The sequence below is a fragment of the Camellia sinensis genome, chromosome 6 (genome assembly GCF_055761805.1).
Source record: "Camellia sinensis isolate YWXY chromosome 6, ASM5576180v1, whole genome shotgun sequence".
In the NCBI taxonomy this organism is placed as follows: domain Eukaryota; kingdom Viridiplantae; phylum Streptophyta; class Magnoliopsida; order Ericales; family Theaceae; genus Camellia; species Camellia sinensis.
In genome coordinates, this window is record NC_138966.1 from 108,044,840 (window position 1) to 108,051,859 (window position 7,020).

Genomic DNA, 7,020 nt, shown 5'->3' on the forward strand with positions numbered 1-7,020 from the left:
CATTATCATTAATAATTCATTAGTATATGAAAAAATAATAATATTGCATTCTCTTTTACATTGCAACGTTTATTTTTTTTATTTATCATTATGTCTTTATACAATTTGTATTAGTTTTAGTCTTTTTAACAGCACAAAAAGGAAGGTTACCACCATGGAATTACTAGTTTTTTTTCTTTCTTTCTTTCTTTCTTTCTTTCTTTCTAAATTTAAGGGGAGGTCAATGTAATTTATTCTAGTTCTAGGGCATTCAGTCCAAAAGTCCAAAATTAAAATTTCTTTATCCAAAAATCCAAGTGTTGATTTTCTTTGTCAATAATGACAAACTCTCACAAAATGACCAAAATACCCATACTATATATACACTTCTCTCTCCCGTTCAACCCCATTTCAACAAACCTCTCTCTTACTTCTCTCTTTCTCATTCTTCTCTAATCTCACCACCACCAACACACCCACCGTCAGCCCCAATCACTATCGACCTTTGCCACTTCCATCACTCGAACTCCGGCAAACACTTCATCGACTTCTTCATCATCTCACACACACACACACACACACACACACACACACACACATTCCTTACCAAAACCCTAGCCTCTACCTCTTCCATAACCGCTGTCGCCGAATTCAAATATGAGACCTTAGATGCAGATCTAACCAAACAATTTCTCTCTCTCTCTCTCTCTCTCTCTCTCTCTTTCTCTAGAGTCTTCATTATTGGAGGTTCAATCGATCATCGTTACCAACAAACAACGATTCAATCACCATTTCATCGGAGATCTAACAGCTCCACCGGCAATGAAAACCGCAGTGGATATCTCTACTCTCTAGATCATTACTTTCTCTCTCTCTCTCTCTAGATCTGCTGTCGATCTAGAACCACAGTCGCAAGATCCATCGCTTCACTGCCACTGCAGATCCAAAGCCGAGAGGTCCTTGAAGCAACAATGCCGTAAAGACGGCGACGCATGTTGTCTAAAAATAACACCAACTTTGTTCACTCTTGGACCTTTCTTCTCGTTTTCATCATTATTTTCTCTTTACCGATCTTGTTTGGTTTACTAGAAAGCCTCTTGTTAGATTTGCTTCACAGAATGGCTTCAACAGTTGGATTAGCCGTTAATAACCTCTCCAAGCTCGACATCAATGGCGATTGGGCCAACGTAAGAATCATCATCATCAATTGCATACATTTATATATATATATATATATATATATGTGTGTGTGTGTGTGCGCGCGTGTGTGTCTATATGAGTATGTGTAATTTATATTCTGATATTTGTGTTTGTGCTTCAATTGTTGCAGTGTGTGAGGAAACCATCCTACTACTTTCTCAGAAGACAAATTGCATTTTCTGTATATTAGGATACTTTCTCAGAAGACAAATGATATTTATGTTTTTATTTTTTTATTTTAAGATTTGAACTCAAATCGGCATTCAAGGCTTAGATTTGAAAAGTCTTGTTCATGATAATGATGGTGTTGAAGACTTTTCAGAATTTTGAACAGATAGATATGCATGTATGAATGAATGTATATATGTAATTTTCATATATAAGAAATAGACAGATATGTATGTATGAATGTATGTATGTTATTTGCATAGATAAGAAATGACAAATATGGACAATTGGCTTGGTTAATTTCAACAGATAGAAAAAACTAAGATTAGAATTTCAACAGATAGAATTTGACACAGATAAAATTTCAATAAATACAATAAAAATTTCAACAGATAGAATAAACATTTTAATAGATAGATATAAATTTGAACATATAGTTTAAAAAAAATGTCCTCCAAAATAAACAAAAGTATTTTTCATCAAATTATTTCACATATGGTAGATCTTTCATAAACAAAAAAATATCCGGTAAATTTAATGTCTTATACTATCCTTATATTGAATTTATCACTAATTTTTTCTTTATTCTACAAATATTTTTTTAAATTAAACATAATTAAATTATATGTTTACTATATCCAGTGAATTTAATATTTTCATGAATGAAGTTCTAGAAGTTTTTCATCGATGGTGAAATTTGAGTTAAAGAATACCGTTGGTAGTTAGAACATGCATGAATTTGGTCCGTGTGAAATACTTTGAACTCAGTCAGCGCTTGCATAAGATCGTTGAAAAGTCAAAAATAATAATAATAATAATATATATTTTTTATTTTTTTATTTGTGTAAGAATACAATTGATATAAGCATACCGTCATTTAGGGATGGCAATGGGAATGACAACACATGCCGAAAAGGACCTCCAATTTATATAGGTTGAAAAGTTGATGATTTTCAAATTGACCCCTTAAATTTAACTAAATTGTAGACTACTCCCTGGTGGGAAAGGCCTAACAACCATGTTACATAGCACGGGTCAATGAAAGAAAATAAGGATGTGTTTGATTTAGTTTTGAAATTATTATTTAAGTATGAAATTGTGATTTGAGTGTGAAATTGTGAGTTGAGTTTTAAAAAGATAAAATTTATTTGATTATGAGTTTTAAAAAGTGTTTTGAAATGAGTTTTTGAATTTTAAATTTTAAAAAGAGTTTTGAGTTGTATTTTGAATTTGAGTTGTATTTTAAATTTTTTGAATCTATTTTTTTAAAATATTAAACAATGTTTAAGAAAATTTTATTTTTTTATTTTAAATATATAATTTTTATTTAGATATTTTTAAATTTTTTATTTTAAATATTTTATTTTATTTTGTAAATATTTTAATTTTTTTAAAATTTTAAGAAAGAATGTAACCATGTAGGAGAGAGAGAGAGAGAGATGGTTGTAATTTATATTCATTTATTTTTAATCTTCCACGTTCTTTTATTATTTTTTTTCAATTACTAAAAACTTATTTGATTATTTTAAAATAAACTTTTAATTAATTAATTAATGTGTATTTGATTTTGTTGTTGAGCCAAATAAAATTGAATGTATATTTAGTTTTGGTTGTGAACCTCAAAAAAAAAAAAGTCAAGTTGGGTTGGGAAAAATCCAAACCCATTAGGAGATGGAGAGGGTAGTAACTATGGAAAATGGGAAATGAGGAATGGGAAAAAATTATTTTAAGAGAATGGGGATGGGGAATTAATATCCACCCCATTAACCCCTATTGTCATCCCTAGTCATTTATATATATATATATATATATATATATATATATATTTCTCTTGTTATCTCAATTTCTAATTTTTTTTATAACTTCCTCAACAAAATTTCATTTTAACCAAAAGTATTTTTTATTTATTTGGGTAAATTATAAATACTTCTCGAGATTTGTCTAAAATACAGATTGTCGCCCGTAATTTTGAAAATTATATCAGGTCTCTTCAAATTTCTAATAGCATAACAAATAACTCATTTTATTAATAAATCATCAAATCAATTGACAACTTTTAATAATGTCAGAAATATATTTCAATTAACAATTCAAGTAATTTTATTGTTGTATAAGAGAATAGTTAGAATTTTTTTTTTTCTATTAATTTTGTTAAATAAAAAGTTATGATAAGAGGGGGATTACAATTTTCAAAATCATAAGGGACAATCCGTATTTTAAGTAACTCTCAAGGTTGTATGTATATATTTACCCTATGTTATTTTCACTTGTGATAATATTTTTCACTCTAATAAAATAAATCCTAAATTTTGTTCTTTTTCAAGTTTTGTTTGGTTTGTGAATTTAGGAATTTAAGGACAAATAATTTTCTAGTAGTGTTTCAGGTCTTCCAACAAACACAGTTAACCATTTTGAACAAAAATAGCTCCCTAATTGTATTTATTTACATTTCAACTTTTTGTAAAATTTATATTTTTAGAATTCAATTGACAAGATCTTTTAAACAAAATACATGAGTAATATGAAATTCTATAAAAACAAATTCATAAAATTTTACTATGTTCATTGTTACGTCACAATGATATTTCTCTGACGTAAACAAGGTGAAATTTCAATGTACAAAGTCAATAAAACATATTGTTTTATACTAGAAAATCTAAAATTGATTGTTAATTGCAAAAATTAAGTACTTAATTCTAACTTCATTACTTAAAAGTTCAAATTGAAGGTTCGAGAATAACAAATTTTAAAATTTTCTATATTAAATCAATAAAATTTCATTGTATATATAGTAAAATTTCACTAACTCTGCATAGTGAAATTTCATTGTGCAAAATCAATGAAAATATTTTTTTGAACTCTAAAAGATTATAAAAAGAAAAAAAATTAAGGGTCAATTGCAAAAGTTAGGTCATTAATTCTAAAAAATTTCACTAGTTGAAGTCAGAATTGCATAAGTTCAAATGAAATTTCACTAGCATTAATAAGAAATTGACAGAGAATTAGTCAGTGAAATTTCACTAATTGAAGCCAGTGCAATTACACAAGTTGGTGAAATTTCATTGACTCAAAGCCAGAGCAAGTCAGAGGCTGAGTCAGTGAAATTTTACTAATTGAAACTGGTGTAATTGCACAAGTTAATGAAATTTTATTGACTAATTTTAGCAAAAATCTAAAATCAATGAACTTAAAAAAAATTAAAGACACAAATCAAATAACATAATTAAATCTTTATCAATCAATAACATATAAACCAACTAGATCAGTAGCAGATGAATGGTATTGAAGGGAGAGAGAGAGAGAGAGAGCAAACAATGAGATCAACTGGATTTGAATCGAAGATAAAAGAATAGTAGTGAGTGGCGATTAATAATAAAGAGAGTCATAGTGAACGACAGTGGAACAACACTAATAGATGCAACAATGGTAGTAGAAGTCGTGGCGATAATGGTTGATATAGTTATGGTGACACCGTAGATACTATGGATTTGAAATCGTTGATCGAAGAGATAGAGAGAGAAAGGGAGACATTATAAATCGAACAGAGAGAGAAAGAGAGAAAGAGGGACATAGAAGAAATCTGAAAGCAAGTGTAAGAGCGAGAGAGAGAGGAAAAAAAAAAAAGACATGAAAAAAATTTGGGAAGAAATTTAAAATTTTTATGTTAAAAAAGATATTTTGGACCATATATGTAAAAATTTGTCCTTATCCTTTCATAATTTCAAATTTTAAGGAATTTGACTTTTAAGTTAATTTGTAGTGTCCTCAAACTCTTAAACTTGTAGGGGGTGTCTCGTAATTGTCTTCCGAAAAAATGCATTAAATTGTTTTCCATTTTTTGGTTATCATATAGGTTGCAAATAAAAAATAAACAAAGCAAAGCAAAATATAAAATTTAAATTTAAATATCATTTTTTTCATTTTATTTTTTTCATTTTTAAGATTATTTTATGAAAAGATAAAATACAAATAAATTTATATTTTTGTTCATTCCTTTAGCTTTTTCTCCTCCATTTTCACCAGAGTAATATTAGAAATTCATGTATTTACATTCATAAATTTACCTACATAATGTGACATAGAAGTTAAGTTCACTATCATTAAATTTATATAATAAATTAAAAATTAACATATATTTTATCACATTATTATAAATAAAAGAGAGATTGACTAATAGATCTCAAATTTTGAACTTATAATTTATATAGTCCCATATGTTTTATTGTGATTTATTTAGTTTTTTTGGATGTGTAACGACTCATTTGTCTGCCACGTTGAAATGTCACATTTGAGAAAAGTATATTAAAGAATTTTTAATTTTTTTAGAATGTCGCATCATACCCGCTACGTTGAAATGTTACATATACGTTAGAGTGTCACATGTCACATTTGGAAAAATATATATACTAAAGAGTTTTTATATTTTTTGAAATGTCACATCATTCTTGCCACGTTGTTACATTTGGAAAAAGTACATTAAAGAATTTTTGGGTATGTTTGGTTTGTGTTTGAGAAATGTGTTTTAGAGATAAAAAGTACGAAAAGTTGTTTGGTTTGATTTTTTTCAAAAGATGTTTTGAAAAATTATTTTGAGAGAGAGTTTTGGAAAAAGTGATTGATTTGATGTGTGTGAGAGAGAGATTTGTTTGGAAAACTTGTTTGGTTTACAAGTTTTGAGAAATTTTTTTGGGAAAATTTATTTGGTTTGATTACTTTTAAAAACTTATTTGTAGAGAAAATTTTCCAAAAATTTTTCAGAAATACAAACCAAACGAACCCTTTATTTTTTTAGACTGTCACATCATACCCACCACGTTGTCATATTTAGAAAAAAATACACTAAGGAGTTTTTATTTATTTTTTAAATATTACATCAAACCCGTCATGTTGTCACATTTGAAAAAGTATACTATAGAATTTTTATTTTTTTTGGAGTGTCATGTCATACCTGCCACATTGACACATTTGCAAAAAAAAATACACAAAAAAGTTTTTAGTTTTATTGGAGTAAAAGTCTTGGAGTGTTACACTATATCTGCTACGTTGTCACATTTAGAAAAAAATATACTATGGAGTTTTTAATTTTTTTGGAGTGTCACATCGTTGAAGTGTTGCATTAATACCTACTATATTGAAATATCACATAATACTTGTCACATTAATAAAATGATATAATTGTCCACTAAAACATTACTAAAATAAAATTAAAAAAATAGGACTATACGAAAAGAAACTATCCATTAATAGGAGTTAATAAATCAATAAAAAAAAATTGAAACTATTGGACTACTTATTTGTGAGATAAAATTTATTAATAAATATCCCTAAATAATATATGGGTCTGGCTTTGGTCCAGTCCGCCATCGGACTAGACAGTGTTGTTGGGCCCGTGGGGGCCCACCACGGGTCTCATTTTGAAAATCTGAACCGTTGAATGTGTAGAACTCTTCGAGTACTATATGTTTGAAAAAAATTACGTTGATCGGATATCGATAGCTATGTGATCAAATTAATTTTTTGTCAATCGTTAATTTATTCACCGTCTATTTTTTTTATACAAAACTGGTTTGATCACATAACTATCGATATCCGATCAACATAATTTTTACAAACATATAGTACTCAAAAAGTTCTACATATTGAATAATTCAGATTTTTAAAACGAGACCCGTA

General features: G+C 27.8%; 1 long non-coding RNA gene across 1 annotated transcript; it reads left to right on the top strand.

Moving 5' to 3' along the window:
- Positions 1–219: 219 nt before the first annotated feature.
- Positions 220–1,584, top strand: LOC114319268 (uncharacterized). Its single transcript, XR_003649359.2, has 2 exons — positions 220–1,166; positions 1,310–1,584. It is a non-coding gene; the product is annotated as an uncharacterized LOC114319268 (long non-coding RNA).
- The last annotated feature ends 5,436 nt before the right edge of the window (positions 1,585–7,020 follow it).